The sequence below is a fragment of the Pinus tabuliformis genome, chromosome 7, assembly GCF_031772625.1.
Source record: "Pinus tabuliformis cultivar Carrire ecotype Pingquan chromosome 7, CPIR1, whole genome shotgun sequence".
Lineage (NCBI taxonomy): Eukaryota > Viridiplantae > Streptophyta > Pinopsida > Pinales > Pinaceae > Pinus > Pinus tabuliformis.
The window spans coordinates 926069743-926092042 of NC_142293.1; positions in this window are offsets into that span (position 1 = coordinate 926069743).

A 22300-nucleotide genomic window follows, 5' to 3' on the forward strand; every position below is an offset into this window, starting at 1 on the left:
TATTGAACTTCAAATCAGAGTATCCAAGGATTTGTAACTTTCATTATTCAAAACATTTTCCAATAGCTTTGTAATATGGAATTTTTTTCCTAAATTCCAGAAATCGATTCATCATTCCATGATACATCATTTCAAGCTTCATAAGCCATCTCCCTCTGATTTAGATCATCAGAGGCTCATCACCTGTCACAAATAGATCATCAGGATATAAAATCATAATATACCTTGGAACTCATCGTCCTGACTTCATCAGATAACTGTCAAATCTTGCAATGCTCTAAGCATAATGCCTAGCTAAGCCAACATAATCATCTTTACATAAATCAATGTTGTACCATCAACAACAAAGTCAACTCATCGGAGTTTAGAAGCCAAATCATGACCATTATCAAAGTCATCATTATCATAGTAATAATACTTTCAACTAGGAGACAGGTAGAGCTCATGTCAAATCATGCCGACAAGTCATGCATTATCAATCCGAACTTTATCAAGTGATTCTCATAAGCATAATATAAGTCATCTTATCACTAGATGCAAATTCATACATCAAGGATGAGTCATTCAAGTTCCATTTTTAATGCCAAATCACAACTATCATTATACCCATCATTGTGCTAATAATAAGGAGGCCAATCTCCAAATACCCACATAAGTCATCATGCCCTCATAGTATCGATATCAGGGCAAATAAAAAATCGTCAAATCAGATCACTAGTCATTAAGTCAAGTCCAAATTTCTAACATAGAGAGATCAATAGTCAAATCACATCTCAATCATCAATTCAAATTTATTTCCATGCATCATGACAAAACACTTTTCATATATACCAGTAATTCCAAATCATACCAATCTCTTGTAGCACAAACATAGTGACATATCTATATGTATGTCGGTCACCTGCAAACACAATTTTAGTCTGCATGTTTATGTTATGGAAAACATTCAACCTTTTCCTATTAGCAGATCTTGTTTTTATCTTCAATACATTTGTGGTCCTGATATCTTCCAAGTGCCCATCTGATTTTATGCACAATACTTCATTATATGATCAACAATTTAACTTAACAACTTCAAAAATCAGTTAATAATGGAAAACTATGTCAGGGACATCATGATTCAGAGTTCAAATAGCTTCAAAAACCTTCAAATGATGGTAAAAAACAGTCAAACCTCTAGTTGCTCTCTTCAAGTTAGCATGGGAGCGACTTTATTTTCCTAGACGTTGTCTAGGCCTTAGCCTGCGTGCAATGAGGGACAAAATATCCTAGATCTGTGACTACGACTGGAGCAGAAACCCTAATTTATTTATGGGCTTCAAATCTGAAACTCTGCTACATATCAGTACTATCAGCTGCACATAAATCATACTTCAGCATCACATAATGAAAATAGAAATAATGTTAAGAATCTTGAGAAGTGATTCTCCCTCTGACTGGGGATTTGCATCATTCATCTTCATTCATGTAAGAAACTTATCTCGACTTGATTCATGCAACAATAGATCTATTATATCATAAACATATGGCTATCAACATCGTGACATCAATCTTTCATCAAAGGTTAGACTCAAAGCAACAGATAGATGCAGCATCATATCTCAAAGATTATGAACATAATAGCATTTTCTGTCAAGTCACTCCATCAAGTTATTGCATCTAGTTTAACCATATTCCATCAAGAAAAGACCATAGGTAGTAAGAGATCTACAATATCAATCTTACACTTATACCTCTCACATCAAGGTTATCATTCTCTTCCTGGCCAATGAGATCAAATTAGGTCATTCAAAAACTTTACCAAAACAACAAGAGTGTCAATTACTCTTTCCATCATTCTTATCGCAAGCATTACCAGCAAACTCATGTATAGGAGTCAATAAACTATCCTTCTATATGAAACCCATCATGACAAGTATCAAGAGTACCTTTTTTCTAGAGATAAGGTGCTACTCTTCTTTCTAGGATAAAGATATCCAACATATAGATCATAGACGTTAGCCAAACATCAAGTGTATCAATGTACCAACATTAGATAGCCTCATAGAATTCAAGAAGGTCAAAATGTTCAACATAAAGTTCATAATTTCATCATAGGAGACATATATCCAAGTCATTTTCATATGCATGTATGAGCCATTAAAGAAAGAGGCATTCTCATCATACCTTAGGGCTTACCTAGCCAATAGCTAAAACACAACATACCATGCATACCTTGAGGTGTTCAAATACCTAAGAAACTGCTCATTAGTCATAGGCTGCTTAAAGCACATTGTCATATTTCCATTAAGTACCTCTTTGTCTCTTTCCAGATTTGCATCTCAAAATGATCCTCAAGAAGGATCTACACATCTCATCTCATCAAGGAGGTTAGAAACATCCATATACTCAAACACATATGCAGGAAGTAATAAACATAATCACTAGATCCATAAGTCTAACAAGTAAGAAGTATCATAAGTCAAGAAATACTTATCTTCAACGAGAGGTCATCTTCTCCCTCTTGAACCAATCTTCAAGATCCAGCAATGTCCATGGTCCATATACCAATTTTGTCTTCAAGTATCCAACCAGATTTGTTAGGGGTTATCCCATCAAGGACTTCATTGAATCTTCATCAAGTGCTTATAGAACATGCTAGAGTTTCATACTTTTCTAGGGTTTTCTCTCCGACCCTAACCTCATAGAATCCATCAAATCCTAATCATCAACATGCCTAGGGTTATCTTCAAACCCTATAATTATTTTAGGTCTCCACCATCATCTTCTTGCTTCCATCAATGGTGTCATCATCGGGGTGATCTTCATGGATTTTCTTCAGCCCAACTCTAATTCCATGTTAATTTTTTCTTAAGGTGACATTTTTCTTTGCTATGATAGTTTCGTTTCATTTTTAATACATTAATTTAACCCCATTTCATCATTACATTACTCAGGTCTACGCCATTATACATCAACATACGTAATTGCATAGGAAGAAACAACATCACAATCATCATCAACGCAGCAAAATATAAAAGGAACTGTAGAAGAAAGCATGCACACATATAGAGACACCAAGATTGGTCTGAGACCAGGGAAAAACCCACTATGGGAAAAAACCTTGCAAATCTTCTTCTTCTTAGATCATCATCAAATAATGCAGCAAAAGAGAGTACAATGATTCATCACTTTATCTATGCAGCAAAACAATAATGATATCTATGAAATAGATCTAATCAGACTAGGAATCAAAACCCTCATACTGATGACTGTGATGTGTTGTCACAAACTGATGTCAACTATTGCATGTTATTATCACTGTACCAAACACTGTTGAGTATTGTTGTCATTGTGTCAAACACTGTTGAGTATTGTTTTCATTGTGCTGAATATTGCTAAGTATTGTTGTCACTCTCAATGAGCCCAATACATATGTTTGCAGCGGAAACAAACAAATCATATCTACATATATGTATAACGTTAGAGAGAAACCCAAATCTACCTGATCACAGAAGTCAACTAAAGCCAAGATGTCAAACCTTAGATCTGAATTGGGTCACCCTCATCAACATTGTCTGTGACCGACTATAACTTTTGGGTTGCTCTCTCCCAGGAAGCCTTCATGCATGCGAATGTGGCATAATATTGCTAAAATCCATATTTTCTCCCTTATTGTTGTTGTGTGAGTGACCTTGATGTCATGGTCGCTGCTAGGACTACTCTGTGGTAGTGACTGGGGACTGGAACTTTCCGATCTGCCTCTGAAGCCATAATATCTCCCATATGCCTCTTTGTCAGTGACCAAGAGTCTATAGTTTCTCTCATAGGCTTGTGTGCCAGCGACCATGGACTAGAATGCTTTGTTCTATGCCAGTGACCAAGATTCATAAGACTCTAACCAAAGCGAACCTTTCCTATGATTTCAAACCCTTGAGGAAATCCTTACGTTGAACTTGTGTGAACCAAGACAAAAGAGAAGAGAAGATGTGTCTAAATGATCTTGAGGTCTCTTCTATTTATAGGATTTCCTGAAGGGTTACTTGGGGTTAAGACTGACCCAAGTAGTTACCCATGTGGTTAGGGCTGACCCATTCCATAATGTATGTATGAATAAAATAATTCATAACTCAACTTCTGCTTAACCAAATTGGGTGATCTTTAGGTCGATTTTGGTCATCTCGAAAAAAGTAATCTAATGCAATCATTATCTAGGTCATTTGAGCTTTCCAAGGTGGAATTTTACCGCAATTTCAAAAATTAACAGCCACTAAGGCCTATGCAGAAGCCACGAGCTCAAATGTCAATTTCTTAGTAGCAAAGAATGATCGGATGGAAAAGGACTTGCAAGCAGCCAGGGAGAGGGCAGAAAAATTTGTAGGATCCGCTATGGAAAATATGAGGAAATTGATATTGGCTGAAGTATCGACTCTTGAGACCACCATACGAAAAATTTATGATGGATTTGTCACCATGCACAAGGCAGTTGTCCATCTATATGGTTTTCAGCAGCGGTGCATAAATATTGTCCAAACTCTCAAGGACATACATGATTCTATTTGACATGTACAGTAATGGAAAATTAGATACAAGGGATCCCCACTTTACTTGCATAAGATAATGAAGCCGCAGGCAGAGCTAGACAAAGCACAGATCCGGATGTTGATATGGAACTATGAGAAGCTCCCTCTACTCATCAGTAGCATTGAGGATTCCTATGCACTGTTGTTCAAGAGCTTGGATTTCATGGTGAGGATGCACAGGATCCCTTCAATTGGTTCCCTCACCCAATCCATTGAGAAGAGCCAAGTTCAGCTGGAGGTCGACAAGTACATGGAGCATTTAATGTGAGAGGCCACCAACGATGACTTGGATTTGAGCACAGAAAACATGTAGAAGTACATTGGTTGTCCTGCCATACCCATGAAAATCCTATGCATGCTTCAAGATGAGTTGTACAAAATTTCCAGGACCATATACCCAGAAACCATGGAGGTAGGAGTTTGTTTCCAGAAAAACATCACCAAATAGTATGGGGACACCATAGCGCAGTACCAAGCTTGGTATCAGTTCATCACCGAAGATCATCAAGAGGATGTTGCTGAGTTGGTCTTTCCCAAAGCTTCTGATTCATAGTGTTTGTCTTCTTAGGCTGAATCTATCCTATTTTGTCCCACATGGGTATATGTGGAAAATGTATATTTTTTGTAAATATATTTTAAGTAAAACTCCAAGTGTCATTAGTGGAATGTGAACAGTCACTATGCAATGTAAAGAGTTATTTGTAAAGGAGTTAAAGAGTCATGAGGGTAGTCAAAGAGTCAATGGGGAATGTCAAGGGTCACCCCACTCTTTGTTATAATAGAACCTCATAACTCGTAGAACAAGATTTTGGGAGCCAAGCTTTTGGCGAGGCTTAGGCTTAGAGAAGGCTTGGGAGTATTGTGATGAACCTTGGCTTCTCCACAGTGTAGAGCGAGTACACTTCTTTGGAGGAGCATGCAGTGTTGACTATAATGTTCCACTATTGGGGCTAGTGGTTGTCAATGGTGTATGTATGGATAGAACTTTCACCTATTTATAATATAACTAAGTCAGCACGTTTTCATGCATATGTTGTTATTTTAGTTCGAATATTCTAGTTACTTTAGCAATTTATGTTGTTTAACTTACGCAATTTCTTATGAACTATTTTTTATGAAATTGTATGAATCTTGTTGAATCCATGTTGTTGGATTAACCCCTCACTTTGGTTTGTGGACTATTATGCTTCCAGCTTGTGATTTCATTCATCTCATGTGTTCCTTTCAGGTTTCAGACTATTATAGGCTTGTAAGGGACACACTTCATTTTCCCCTCTATGTGTTAGAACCCCCATGCATCTCACTTGAATCACTGCAATGTCACACACTTTCTTCCAACCAAATTCATCATACTTACCTTTGCATGCTACCACTGTCAAGGCACTACACTACCACCCACTATTGGGACTCCTACTCCAAACGGTTTGAGGTCTAGTTAGGAATTTTTATCGAGAAGATCCCTTTGAATGTTGATGGGTCCATCATCGTCAAAAACCTTTTAGTTGATGATACCCTAATGGAAAATACATTCTTTTCAAAGAGATCCTTAGTGGAATTGCGATGCTTGAATCTATATCTAGTACCATCTTCTCTAATCAATTTTGTATGCATGGTCAGTTTTGTTTTGTTAGCTAAGTCAAGTAGAATAAGGAGGGGAGGAAAATTAAATAAGTGGACTATATTTCAAAGGTGTATAAATATCCTTCTTTGAAGGGACAACCTCTCCTACTCTCAATAAGTCAGGATCCCTATTTTTCCCCATGAAATCAATAAGTTTCGATGCACAATTCTATGAATAAATATAACAAATAAATAAAGGGTGAAAGAAGAGAAAGGCTTCCTGTGCAGAGAGGTGAGGCAAGCAACTCTGTCGGGTACTATCCAGGCTCATTAGCAACAGACCAATGTTTGTGTTCCCAAAGTTACTCTGTCGGGTATTGTACAGGCCTGCTGGCAGTGGAGTGACACCAAAGATGAAATCCAAGACTCTGATAATCCTTTCCCACTTGTGTAGCTATATACTCCTCATCCCCAATCAAAATAGCTAAGTGTGACTTGCATTTTTTAATGTGTCACCAATGAAGAGAATGGTACAGACTCTATTTGTAACTCAAGTTGAGTAAATAAGTTGTGGTGATTGATGAAATGAACAATATTTCTTGAAGATTTAGACCTGGTTTACAAGAGTTAAGACCCATAAAGAGAGTTAGATTTCTACCAGTGTGCCACCAAGTGTTGCAGTTGCTACAACCCCCCTCAAAAATGTTGCCCGTGCCTTGATTTTGGAGCCTACCTTCTATCCACAGGGACCCATGTTTCACTATCGTCAAGTATTCATTATGATGTTGAAGACTTATCTTCGCATGTAATGCTTGTGATTAGTGGCTAAGCATTTTCAAATACAAGCCACCTCCTTCTCTGTTCTTGCATCCATTGCCGGTCTTCCCTCTTGGAACTGTGCAATCCATTATCTCTGGAAAATGTGTTATTCCTTGAGGATTACAAATGTGAAATCTTTGAAGGCAAGCAGTCACTGAGCTTAGAAATTGCACTAAGCCTCCTCCTCCAACCAGAAACTGTGAAATGCATTGATTCAAGGAATTGTGTATTCCTTTTTGCCCGTGTGAGTAGGAAGTTTCCCGGGAAAAGACGAGTTGTCATCCCTAGAAAATAGGGATTTCCTAATTAACGTCTGGTAAGTGGCACTAAGTTGCTAATTTTGACCTTAAGACAAGTGGCCATTTTTCCTTGATTTTAGGCATGCGCATCATAAACCCTGATCCAACTAGATCTATATAATATATGCCTCTAGAGCTCATTTTCATATTCGATCTTAGATTTGTAGCCTTCCCAACAAGATCAAGGAACTTTTGGCTAATTAGTTTGTTGCACTTTTTCGGGTAAGTTTTACATGTGTCTCTTTTTTTATCACTTCTGTTTATTTGAGTAATATTTTGTCTATTTATTTTCATGTTAGTTGGAATTTTAACTATTATTATCTTTTACAAGTGTTGGTTCAATCTGCCATTCATATTTTCTAACTTTCGCATTGACTTCTTGCTTTTTTCCCACCAACAGTTGTCGTTGTTGGGTCAGTTTGTGCATGTGTTTTTCCTTTTGCATGCTTGTTTATGGCACTTAATTTTCATTGATTTATCTTCCCCTCACCTTGATCTACATTCCTTCTTGCCTCAACACTTAGATCTGTCACTTTTCTCTCTCCTTCCTGGGTGGATCTGCACAATATTGGCTAGAAACTTCCATTCACAACTGTGCAATTTTCATTCTTAAGGCACAAGCTTCATCCTTGGCCTCTGAGACTGAGTAATCCATACTCAATGGCTTTCCCAACTACATATTGTGTAGTTCCAGGTGTCAACCCTCAGAATGGCCACTGAGAATACGCAATGCGCAGTCTCTTCCCTCAACATGCCCAGTTGGGATTGTGCGTTATGTAGTCTCAAACCTCAGTCTCGCCCTTTACATGCTAAGACTGCACAATGCACAATTCATGATCACATTATCCCACCTTCATCCTAGAAATTGTGCAATCCTTACCTTTAATTAATGAGTTACGGATTTGATCTTACTAAATGAACTGATTTTCTTGAGCTGATTTGTATTCGCCATGAGTGCACCTTGTGATACAGGTACTATAGATTTTTGAGATTATCTCTCTCTATTGATTACTATCATCATGCCACCAAAGAAATCTGCCTCAAAAGATACCATAGGGAGAAACATCGGTGAAGTAGTTTAAATTACTCTTGTTACCATGCCATTTTTTTCACACACTCAACTATTCATTGAGAAAGATTCAGATATTACATGGCACATAGTAAAATATTTATTCACGTAAACCAATTACAAATCATATCTCTAAGACAGACAAGTTTATATAAATGTCTAGAAGTCAAGATTGCATAAAATTGCTTGAAAGTTCCTGGTATTCCCTTGCACAGACATTGTGGATCCTATCACACACATATACAAAGAGCATGATCCTTAGCAGTGACAGTGGACAAAGTCTTGCCTCATTCATGGCACATGATTTTCATCTTATGTATCATTTCCCTAGCAGAAGTCTACATGGATTCTCACTTCTATGTAGTCACCAATTACCTAAGCACTAAATATGTCATCAAATATTGGGTGAAAGATCCATCCAAATTCCACCAGACACCCAGCAACACTTATAAGACCAAATCTCTCAAAAAATCATTCCAGTACTTGATAATTCTATTTTGTCAGATATATGGTCAAAAGAGTACTGAGACTTTTCCCGAAGGCTAGGCATTTTTGTTGCATCAAGTTGTGAATGAAGGGAAAGCATTCAACTAGTCATGCTTGTTGGCTCAAAAGTTGAAGATCCATGTGACTAATGCCAAGAACCCTCCTAAGGGTAAACAAGTTAGGTTATATATGTATGCTTACTTGTTGGATGCGATATGTTCTCAAAACTCTTTTCCTGGAATGAGTTGGACTTGGTTACCAAAGGAGCCTGTTATACATATTTACTGCAAGTTTCTTTCAGAGAGCAGCTATAGGGGATTCATGGAGAACTTAACCAATAACTTCCTCATACCATTGTACATGATGATATTTGAGGAAGATCCACCTTGCATGTCCCATGAGGCAATGGAAGCAGTAGCAGAACTTGCTGATTGGTTTTCCTAACTAGATGGAACTTACCTCAAGGTGTTTGGTGTTTATAAGTCTTCACATATCCTACTAAGGTATGCCAATGACAAATTGGGCATGCAGGAAGTAGCTTATCATCTTTCCACGGGTTTATCAAGAGTCTTACAGAGGAAGAAGAAAGCACCTTTGCCCACTCTTCCTTTGCAAATTGGATCTTATGAGATCAAGAACCTGAAGGATATGGAGACCGAGGGAAAATAATTAAAAAAAAAATTGTTTGGTCTCATGGAATACCACCCATATGATTCAAGGAGTGTTTGCAAGCAACATTGTGCAAAGATACATTTCAATTGTCCAAGAGGGACTTATTCCAGACCTAAGGAGGAAAAGATAAAGAATTGTTATAATGCCTTCGAGCCCCACAAACCAATCAGTTTTACAGGTATATCACAAGTCACTCCTCAGCAAGAATCCACTCTGAAAGCTGAACCACCATAAATGCGCAACCCAGTGCATGAAAAGGATGAGAGGAAGGTTTCACACAGTCCTGGAGAACATCAAAGCCACAAATTAAAAGCAGATCCAATCATCTTGAAAGTGGCTATAGCAGTAGAAAGGAGGAGGAAACAAAAGAAGCAAGAGGAAGAATTAAGGCAAAAGGATGAACAAGAACAGAAGAAATAAGGAGAAAATAAGAGGAAGAAATAACATTGAACAAAGGCGAAGAAGAAGAACAAAATTGGATACTTGTAGAAGAAAGCAAGTAGTTGCAAAAACAAGGAACTTGTCCAGGAAATTCAAGATTTGATAGCGATCCAAGATATGAAGGTAGAATCAGAGTAGAAAAATCAGGATGTCAATCTCATGTCTTGTATGTAGAATATCACCGATTCACCACTCGGTCTCCCCCTCCTCCTACAGAAAGAAAAGCTCCAAGTGAGGAAGAGGAAATTGCTCCTTTTGATGAAGGTTCTGTGATGGATATCTACAGTTTAATTTTTGATGAGCTATAGAAGAAGATCATACAAGAAAGAAAGAAACAATTTCCAGACGATCTCACACATCTGTATTTTATCAAATAAAAGGTGATTGTGATGGATACCAAGAAGAATCCAGAAGTCATTTCCGCAACCAACTTGGCCTTCACAAGAGCCTCCAAGTCAAATATATAGTATTTGATGGCCGAGAACAGATAGATGTAAAAGTACTTAGAGGCTACAAAGCAACGAATTAAATAGCTCTAGGTAGAGGTTCAAAAAGAAACTATCGCACGGGTTTATTTAGAAGAACTCAAGGAAACCATACTTGGTGAAGTATCAGTATTGGGAGAAACCATGAGGAACCTCTATGAGGGGTTAGTCACCATGCATAAACAAGTTTTCCACTTGCACGGCATGTAACAAAAATGTAAAGAGAATGTTAAATCTCTCAATGTTGTTCATACAGCCATCGATAGTATGCATGAGTGGGCAATGCAATATAGAGGTGCACCTCTCGATTTGGTAAAGAAGACAAGGGAACAAGATGAGTTGGAGAAAGTTGAAGTTTAGATGCTTATCCAAAGCAATAACTAGCTTGCCTCTTTCATCACCAACATTCAAACTTCTTATGCATGGTTTTATAATAGTGTGGATTTCATGGTGAAGTCACACAAGATACCTCCAATCGGCACACTCACCAAAGCTAAAGGCAAAAACAAGGTCAGACAAAAAGTTTATGAATACTTGGACTAGTTGAGGAAGATTTCTATCAAGGGATATCTATAGGTTAACATACATGATATGCAGAAGTCTATGGGTGGCCCTGCCAAGATCAACACCATGTTGTTCCTGTTGAAGAAGGAAACTCGTATTGGATCCACGATCATGTACTCATATGAAATGGAGGCTAGAGTCTGCTTCCATCTTGGTCCCATAGCAAAGATTGGGAGAATCATCGCACAGTATAGAACTTAGCATCGCTATGTGACTGAAAAGATACAAGTTGAAGTGGTTTAGCTAATTCCCTAAACTCAATCTTGACATGTTTGTCTTATTAGGCTTGTATAGTTGACTCTACCCAGTTTTGTCTTATATGGGCATTTGTAATATTGTATTTAAAATATTTTTGTAGCTGGAAGTCCAAGTGTCAATTTTGGAATATGAAGAGTAATTATTTAAAATAAGTCAGATAGTCATGAGGGAATTCAAAGAGTCGCAAAGGAATATGAATATTCATCTCATATGTTATAATCATACCCTCATAACTCATGTAAATGGTTTTTGGCCACTCTTTTGGCTTAGGATCAAAAGCTAGGTATTTTTGGCGAGATCCTTTGCTTCTCATTTAGCATAGAATGATTATCTATATTTAGAGGAGAAGGTGTTGGCTTCATGTTCCTCTATTGGGACAAGTGGTTTGTCAATTGTATATGTATGTTTGGAAATTTCACTTTAATAAAAGCTCGCAGTCGGCACATCTTCATGCATATGTCATGAATATAGTAATATTATTCTTATTATGTTTTCAATATGTGTTATTTCATTTACGCTAACGCTTATGAACCATTTCGTTTGCCTTATTATGTGTTATTTCGATCATGGTTATCTTATGAACTATTTTGTAGGTTAACTTATGATTCTTTTACCACTTATGTTCCCCTTTCAAGCTAAGTACTATTACAGGCTTCTAAGGGGCCCACTCTCTTTTCCTTCGGTGTGATTTAACTTCTCATGCATTGCACTTGATACTTTACAAAGACCATATACTTGTTTTGCCAAATTTATGCATACAAATTATATGCGGTTATTTGCGCCAAGGAACACACTTAAAACCCATTACTTTGGCAATTGTTTGTATTCCGGTTGGGGCTCCTACTCCAAATAGTGTGGATTCTAATTGCGACTTCACATTAGGGAGACCCCCTGCACCATTGACGTCTTCCAACACCATCAACAGGACCGCAATGAAATTATAACCTCCCTCAATGGCACCATCACTCTTGTTTGGTTATCCTTTACACCCAACAGACCCACATTGAGAGACATCTTTAGTATAGTCTTCATTCTCTAGCATGCCCAAGTATGCAGGATCCGACTCCAGTAATTATCTCTAATGAACGATGCATCCACTGGTTTTCTATTTTGCGTATTATCATGGATTTTTATTTTATTTCTTATATAACCTAAAGCTATGTTACAGTAATATCATCCAACAAATAGTTTGTAATTATTTTGTTAGTGGTGCCAAACATCTGTCTTGGCATCTGGACACCAATTAGTAGGTTTATTTGAGCCCATTTTAATCGCAATAGACTGATGCAATGCCTCCACTATTGTTGGTCTAGTTTCCCTTGCAGCAAGCCATAATAATGAGGAGTTTATTTGTTATGTTATGTATGTTTGATTTATGATCTAATGGAAACAAATTAATTAACAAAAAAATATGGTATCCCAAATTAATTAATGGTGTGAAATTTTCCATAAATTGTAATAACTGGAAATTTATTCTTCTAACTGATTAATTATATAGTTTATTTGTTAAGGAAAACAACGACTAAATCACACTACAATTCTTCACAAAGGAAATGTTACAAAAAATAAATAGGAAATGAGAAATACAGATGCACACACACATAAAAATTTGACACAATTATTTTTAGATAATTATCCCCAAAAAAATCCAATGCGGGAAAACCAATGTAGAAGATGAGGATTTGATTATCATGCAATAGTGAAAAATTATGAGTACAATCCATGGATTCCCAGCTAGCTATCCAATCAGAAAATATCTAACAAAAATAATTAGAGAGAAAATTATCTCTCTCCACAAGAAATTTTGGCCTCTAGCTCTCTCTGAAAACTGGTTGTCCAACCATTATGCAGGCCCTTCTACATTTCCTTTGCATAGACCCTCACACATGTGGCTTAGATTAGCTACAGAACAAGTTTTCATGCATTTCTCTTTTTCTGGAAATGACTCTCTGACCCTCTGGAAAATTTTCCCGACCCATGGAAATTCAATCAACCTTCCTCTCAGCTAAATTGAACTACCTTCTAAAGCTATTGCAAAACTTCACTATGGAATATTTTTATCACTTATTGTTGCCTCTCTGGAACTGGAAATCTTCCTACATACTCACTTTCTCTACCCCTCATTGAATCTACATCCCCTCTCGTTTGAACTCTCTCTGCTCAATTGTTGGAAGCTCGATCTTTGCCAAGGAACTCGACCTCAAGTCTCAAGTTTGTTTTTTCTCCAACCCCATTGACCTCCTCTTATAACCTCTTGTTAGCTCACCAACAGCCATGATTAAATCCTCATCAATGGCTAATATCATCTCTAAGTCAATCCATGTGATTTTACAGAGAAATCTCACCTTTCTCAATTAATTCATCTTAATTAATCACTTTTCCTAAGTTAGACTTAGGAAATATTTAATTATAGACTAATTAACTTAATTGATCCATCTCTAGGTGTTTTCTCCTGAAATTTTTTCTTGGTTCTGTAGATCTAGTGTTTCTAAGCCTCTTTGACCAAAGTTGTGACTAGAACACATGTCTGATACTACCCAACCATCAAAAAACTAACACTCCCTCTTAGTGAGGAAGGTGTTCTATATGATCTCATAACATCCTCCCATACACGTTGTTGATGTCTGAAAACTATGACAACCCTTCATTGCTCACCAACTACTACACAACTCTAATTCATCTGCTACTCTAAACTAAACCAACCCGCATTTTCGTTGTTGCTGACACTACACTATACAACTTGTACTATAGCCAAATTTTCTCTGTGCTGCAAATGATCTCATATTGTTGCTACAGTTGCAACTGATAATTAATTTATCATGCCCTTTCTACTGAAAAGGTTTCTCCATTATACCCATATGTTCTCTAAAATATACAAACGTATCTCTCCCTAGAGCTTTCATGAGTATATCTACAACCTACTCTTATATGGTCACATGTTGTAGTTGGACTGCTCCACACTGCACACAATCTCTGATGAAATGGTATCATTTAATTTCTATGTGTTTCGACCTATCGTGAAACACTATATTATCATAGATCCTAATGCAACTCTAGTTTCCAAAATTTGTTTTGTAATTTTTTTCATTGACCTAAAGTTTTTTATTGTTGCAAATTCGTTTCAGATTATCAATTTTATTGGAGAAATTTCCGAGGGGACAATGGAAATCAAAAATATCATTTTATTTTATTTATTTATTTATTTTAATTTCAAATTGAGAATTTGTTCTCACAGTTTTAGTATTTTGATTTTATGTACAATTTTTTTTTTTTAATTTTTAATTTTGAATTTGTTTTTGGAAGAGAGTTTGTTGCAAGGAGACGAGGCCAAGGGTTTGGAGCAATGGGATTGTACCAACATAAAAGGAAAAATAAAATTTATAGCTCAAAAAATGAGGGATCAAATCTGCCTTTCAATAACTCTCATTTTTGGGATTTTTTTGTAAATTATAAATAATAGTTTTGAGAATGAGAAAAGGGGTTCCTCTTTGCTACAAATAGGAGACTCTTAACACTTTTGTGAGAAGTATTTTTCGTTGTAGATTGAGAGGAATACTCAAATCTGAGTTTTGGGGGTTTTCTTTTCAAGACCAATCTCCGTCTTTGAAGAAACTCTTGCACTATTGTAACTCTTTTCTCAAGTGGAAGAGCTCAAAGTCCTGGGAGAATTGTTGAAAAGATTCATTGTAAAATAGAGCAAGATATTCAGGTTTCTATTTGAATTAAAATATTAATATTTAGAAATACAGATATTATTATCTTAATGACAAATATGTGCCAATTATTCCATGTTTTGCACCTTTGTATAATATGTGGATTCTTGTCTACTAGATAAACTATTTAATCTAATAGTTTTATAGATATACTATTTATTTTATATTTTCTCTTGTATTTGAATTTACATACAAAATTTCCATCTTGAAATGATTTAATTGTCATTGAAATTGTGGGAACTATCTCCATATTTTAATGGATCATCTTTCATTATTTTGATCTCTAAAACAGAGGATGTTTTGCAATAACAATATCAACTGTTAAAACTACTTTCAGCAGGTAGATATTCATCATAAAAAGCATGTTAAATCCCCATCATATTTAAATCCTTTCACTTGGTATTTGGGGATATTTCCTAGGTATCAAGTTAGAGTAGTTTGTCTGATTGTTTTTTTCCAGCTCTAGTAAGTATTCCCACATTTATATTTAGATTTAATTCTCATTTTTAGAAGTCTCCTTATGTAGGAGAAACCTCATTCGTGGCTTGGTTGAGTCCTTATGTGAGCTTAGGGATTAATTTCTTGCAAGCTAGCTGCAAGGGGGTAAATCTAATATCTCTTTTCTTTTTGATAAGTAATAGGAGTACTACAAGTTAGCAAGAAGAGTGATAGGGTAACTGAACCCATTTGAACTAGTCAGAATCACCATTCCAAATGAATAAGGGCTTAGTTTGGGGCCTTGAACGAGCGATCTCCCAATTGTTGATTTTGGTCATTTTTGGCCATCAACACAACCCTAAGGGATTGTGTGTCCAATAGTTTAAACATGTTAAAATTTTACGGTATTTTGGACTCATGATATTTGGTTTTAGTACCATGGTTGAAGAATGTCATAATTTTAAGATCTTTGGAAGCCATGTTATTTGATCTTTAACATCAAGGTTGATAATTGTTGGAATTTCAAGGTTTTCCATAATTGTGATTTGGTTTTTAATGCCATGGCTGAAAAATGTTGGAATTTTAAATCTTTTAATAAAAGCACCACTTTTCGATTTTGGGGTGTTTTTTTTCATGTCTTTTGCATAAAAATAAGGGTTTTTTGGGCTACAATTCTCATTAGGTTGGTAATAATGTTTTTTTTCAAATGTTAGTTTTTTAAGGGGCAGAAAGAGGGGGAGGTGTTTCTTTTGGCCCTGATGGAACTAAAGTCTATAAATATTCATGGGGCCTTGGACAAAAGACTAATAATCAAGAAAAATCATACAATCTCTTGCGAGGCCTCCTTCGAGAGAGTTAAATTTTTCCTCTCTTACTGTGACTAGTGACCCTCTCTTAATCATTCACGGTAAGAGGTACTTTCCCTAAAGACAAACTCTTGGATAACTTATTAAACCATATCAAAGACATTACAAAAGGTATTCCTTCAATAATCTTTGTGCACATCTTAAGGGATAAAAATAAAGAAGCATATTATAGTGCCAATGAGGAGTGCACACTGCAGTTTAGTGAGCTAAGAGTGAATGTCCAACTTAGGCCTTCTTTTGTCCCCTAAGGACTCATCCTTTCTAATACATTAGAAAAATTAAAAAAGGAGGAGGGCAGGGGGTGTGGGGCCCTTTACACTAGCTTTCCCTAAGCGAAGTTTAGTTTCATTCACTATCAATATAAGTCTCTTGGAGAACCCATATCGAACTCTTGTGGCCTTCATATCTGCATTCCACAGTACAAGTTGATACAAACACATTTCATTTGGAATCATTCATGAGTGTGTGGGATTTATTAATCCTTGTGGTGAATTGAATGCTAAAGAGTGTGGGATGGCTCAAATCATCCTCAATTTCCTTGGTTCACTAACTCCCTCGCAATAGAATGATGAGTTTAATAATGTAGTGGGAAATACTAGCCGTAGAGTGAAACTACTATATTGGATTTAGAATTTCTACCCTCCTGTGAGCTGTTTCCTTATTCTAGATAGATTGTGGCTTCAATTGGTGCGATGTTGGTTGTGTTTCCTCCCCGACCGAGTGCTTCATTGTTTGTGGTTTTGACGCCTAATCTCTAGGAATATGTATAGAATTGTAGCGTGGATGGTCATGTGATTTCTTGGTCCTCATACTCGTATAGAATTCCAAAAATTATTGAAATCTATGGATGGTAGGTGGAAAAATGCTCTTACCCAACTCGATGACATGTAGTTGGACCTCATGAGACTACAATTTCAGCAGAATGAATAGTCTAATTCCATGTTCAATGATAGAGAGACATTGTGGAAACTTCATAGTAAGGTGGAAGACAAGGAAGAAGTGATCCACCATATTTTCCAATAAGTGGATCAATTGAATTCTCTTTTTAATAGTCTGATTCTCAACATGAAGGATACAACTATGCCTAGTGGGTCTCGTGTAAATGTTTTCCCAGATTTGAATGAATCAGTCGACCTGAGAAAATACATTATCATCAAATATTATATTCTCAAGTAGCTAATGTGTATTGTAAATTTGGTTTTTTGATGTGTTCTTTTTGGAAGGTTTTTACCTCTAAAGACCTAGGTTTTGTTAGAGTTTACTATATTCCTCTTTAGAGGATAATTTTGATACTTTTGAGCTTAGGTACTTCTGAAGCTCAAGGCATCTACGAATTGTAACTCCGGGTGTACAACTGTGATATGGGCATAGATTTTCCTTAATACAAATATTCTCATTATTGTTAAAAAAAGTTGTTAGTTTTTTAAGTGTTTTTTAAGTTTGTCTTTTTTTTTTCCAATATTTTTTTGTGATAAGATTTTCAAAATTTTTACAATGTTAAAAAAATAGTTAATATTTTGAAGTTAACTTTTTTTCTTTTTAAAAGAAACAAATATATATTTTGTACTATAAAGAGCTAGATTTCGGGCCAGTACCCTGACAATATTTTATCATGTTCTAAAAATACACAGTATTCAATAGTCGAAAAAAAGAAAATTCATGCATGTGACACTTTTTTTCCAACTATTCAGAACATATGCCTACTGTAGAATCTATAATAAACACATAGTATTAACTTATATTTTCATAGCATTAAAAAATTAAGAACATATCTATTTAACTGGGTTTAGACAACCCTGCCACATGAGCTTCCACTGGTTCAAGATCATTATCTCTGTTTTTCTAGTCACTTCCTTTAATACGTTTAGTCCTTTTCTGCTAAGGTTCCTTGCTATATTTTGCCTCTGTCAAGATGCCCTATTCTCCAATGCCAAGATTTTCTTCCAACTCATTCAGTCTGATGTCCATAGTAGCTAATTCAATTTTTCACTCTAGTTTTTTTTTTCAAAGATCCCCTTCAATAAAACATATTTGATCTCCAACTTTTTTTATTTTTCTCGCTTCCCCTCTTCTTCTATGTTAGCCTTCCTTTCCACCGTACTCAAGAAGCCTTATATCATTATCGACATTTGGTCCAAAAGAGCGTTTATCTTTATAAACACTTGGCTCGAGGCCATTGATCCATCCCCCTCCATTGTTACTCCTCATCGCAGAAAAATGCTTGGAATTCCAATGCCAGTTATATAACTATTTGTTCCCCTATACAACCCTCTTCATAGAGGATTGTTTCGAGTCCATTGTAGATAAACTCCAACGATTATAAGACTACCTACACCCTTGAATCACCTTTGAGATGCTATTGAATGCGTATATGCCATATCCATGTAATCTTCACAACAAAGATCCATGATTGAATGTAGAGGGAGGAAAAATATGAGGAGGCCGAGGTGAATTAAAGCCACTCCCATTTAGCATGAACTCTTATTCGCCTATGTCCACTATAGTTCATTCGTTTATATTAGAGCCTGTGTACACCTATGCACTCCTCGTACTACATGGGTGCTCCATATGTTGTCACCATTACAACTATAGCTCTCCACCATCAAACCATGCATTCTTAGTTCATTGATAAGCCGCCGAACAATTCTCAAGGTTGTCGAAGGAGTTAATCTCCTTAATTCACATATTGTTAATGCAAAACAAAATATCCTAAACTTGTCCCTTGAATGTTTTCTCTGGGAGAGGTTGTAAGAATTTCCTTTTGCATCTAATAGAGGATTTTTCCTTTTATTCATGGAATTGGTATATAGTATGTTAAGGCTGAAACCTTTTCCATTATCCCTTGGGCCAACATTGATCCGTTATTGGTCAATGTATCAACCTCTGTATTGATATTTCTATACACATGCTAAAATACAATCTGATCAAATAGGTGATTTTACAGTGTAATTTTTTTAATGGTAGGGGGAAGAGAAGAATAGTTGTTCCTCCTAGTCTTATGGACCTATTGGATAACCAACATTGAGTCTCCAAATACCATAATCTTTGAAATATTATGTGCTATTTCCAATTCTAAACCTTTCCATAACGCTAAATATTCTGCTTGGTTATTGGTCGAGGTGCCCTACAACCCTCGAAGTTAAGATTTTTCATATAATTATGTACCATTTTTTAGTTTTTGATGGTTGGGTAGCATCAGATAGGTGTTCTAGTCTCGAATTTGGTTAGAGAGGCTTAGAAATACTAGATATCCAGAATACAAAAAAAAAATTCAAGAGAAAACACCTAAAGATGGATCAATTAAGTTAATTATCCTATAACTAAATATTTCCCAAGTCTAACTTAGGAAAATTGATTAGTTAACAAGAATTAAATGAGAAAGGTGAGATTTCTATAGAAACTCACATGGATAGACATAGAGATGATATTATCCATTGATTAGGATTTAATCATGGCCATTGATAAGCCACCGAGAGATTATAAGAGGAGGTCTATGAGGTTGGAACAAAAACACACTTGAGACTTGATCAGGGGTGGTTTCTTGGTACAACGTCGTCATCCTCTTATGCATCGATCTTCCTCCAGTTTGTTCATAGGCATAAACATAGGTCTACAATCTTGGATTTTGAATCTCTTTAGAATCTATGTACTATATCTCCCTTAACCAAGGAAGATCTTCCCATCCTTCTACCACACTTCCAATCCTAGGAAGTAATGCATCAGCCCCAAGTCCTTCATGTCAAACTATGTTGCTAGGTTCCTCATGTAGTCCTCTATGAGTCTCGATGACCCTATCAAGAAGAGGTCATCCACATACAACATTAGGATGAGTGGCTCATCCTCTACCATCAAATAGTAAAGGTTGGGATCTGTGTCACTCTTGATGAATCCCTTCTACGGCACGTAGTTTTCAATCTAACCATACCATGCCCTGGGAGCCTACATCAGCCCTTATAGAGATTTATTTAGCCTACGCACATGTGTGTGCCTTTCATGTATCTCAAAGCCCTCATATTGTTCTATATATACCTCCTCTTCTATCACTTTGTTCAAGAAGGTTGTCTTGACTTCCATCTTGTGAATATTCCATCACACCTATGCTACTAGGGATATAACTGACTGGATAGAGGTATATCTTGAAACTAGGGCAAAGGTATCCTCATAGTTTATCCCTTATTTTTGTACATACCTCTTTTCCATGCACCTAGCCTTGTACTTCTCCATGCTATCGTATGCAATGTACTTGATCTTGTATATTCGTTGAGATCCCGCAACTAACTTGCCCTCAGGTATCCGCACTACCTCCCAAGCATCATTTGTCATGATAGAGCTATATTCTTCTACAATGGAATCTATTCACACCTAATGTTGTGCAGCCTCATGATAGCTGGAAGGTTCTTCAACCTGTGCCACTAAATATTGGTGCCTATCAGACTATTTGTGTTCTCCTTTGTTTGCCCCAGGAGCTCCAATGAAATCATTTGCATCTCTCAATTTCTAATGAACTTACCTACTGGTTCGACCACTAGTGGTGGGAGGATTGACCAACCCCTCATCCTTCCTTTATTGCGAACTCACTAGATCCCATGTAGTTGAGTATGTGTTGATACTGGTAAATGTATCAAATCCTTGTGATTGTGGTTGCAACGGTCCTAGCAGCTTCCCTTGTGGCTTCCCCTGTGGCTACCCCTACTATTGAACCAATGGATCTTATATTGGCTCACTTTGATCACCTATTAGCATATCACAGGATTTCTTTAAGGCTTTTTTCTCCATGAACTTCATGTCTCCTCTCATGATAATATTCCTACTACTAGGAATGTAGATCTTATATGCCTTAGAGGTTTCTCTATACCCAACGAAGTACCCCCTCTTTTCAGTCTGATCCAACTTGGTACACTTCTCATCTAGTACTTGGCAATAAGTTATTCAACCAAATATCCTAAACTGACTGACTCCTGGCTTCTTCCCTTAGAAGACTTCTTTTGGTGTTATTTTCCCCAATGCCCTATGAGGAACCCTATTCTGAATATGCATAGTCATGTTACATGCCTTTACCCATAAGAATCTACGCAAGTTTGTTATGGAACCAGCTCAAGAAAAGATAGAAAAGAAAGATCAACGCCTTAGAATTCAGCCTCTTCGAGGGGGCAACCTCCTTTACATTACATAAATGAACAATTCTTGGATGATACAAATGACAAAACCTCCTTTCTATATATAGGAGTCTAAGGAGTCACAATATAATCCAGCCGACCTAACAATAATAATATAAAGCCACAAAAATAACAATAGAGGGATTCTATGGGGCACAGAAATAACAATATGGGGGTAATAGGGGCACAACAATATAAATAAGGGGTATAACTACAATAGTAATGGGGTAATCACTAGTATTATAGGGACCCAACATGCCCCTCTCCTTCAAAAAAGTGTTGTCCTCAACGCTTGAGTAGTTCTGGATACTTCTGCATAAAATTCTCATCCTCCCATGTGGAATCTTCAGCGGATAAGTTCTTCCACTTGATAAGATACTCTGAAATTGATCGATTTCGTAGCTGTCGAGTTCTTGTTTCTGTGACTGCTTCCGGTTCCAATATAATTTTTCCTTCCTCGTCAAGTTCTGGCAATATTGTTTGAACTGGGAGCTTGTCACCTATAACCTTCTTTAAACATGAAACATGGAAAACTGGGTGCAATCGAGAAGCTGCAGGAAGCTCCAATTTGTATGCCATAGTACCAATCTTTTCCAACACCTTGTACGGACCATAATACTTTGGTGATAATTTATTATCCTTCTTAGCTTGCTTTAGGGACATTTGCTTATATGGTTGTAGCCGTAGGAATACCCAATCACCTACATCAAAACTTCTTTCACTGCGATGTTGATCTGCCTGTTGTTTCATTCTATTTTGTGCCAACACGAGGTTATCCTTTAAGAGTTGGAGGACTTGTTGTTGATGTTCGATGTGATGTTCCACTGCCTGAACCTTAGAATTTTCTCTTAAATATGATGTGATTGATGGTGGTTGGTACCCATAAAGTGCCATAAATGGGGTCATTTTTGT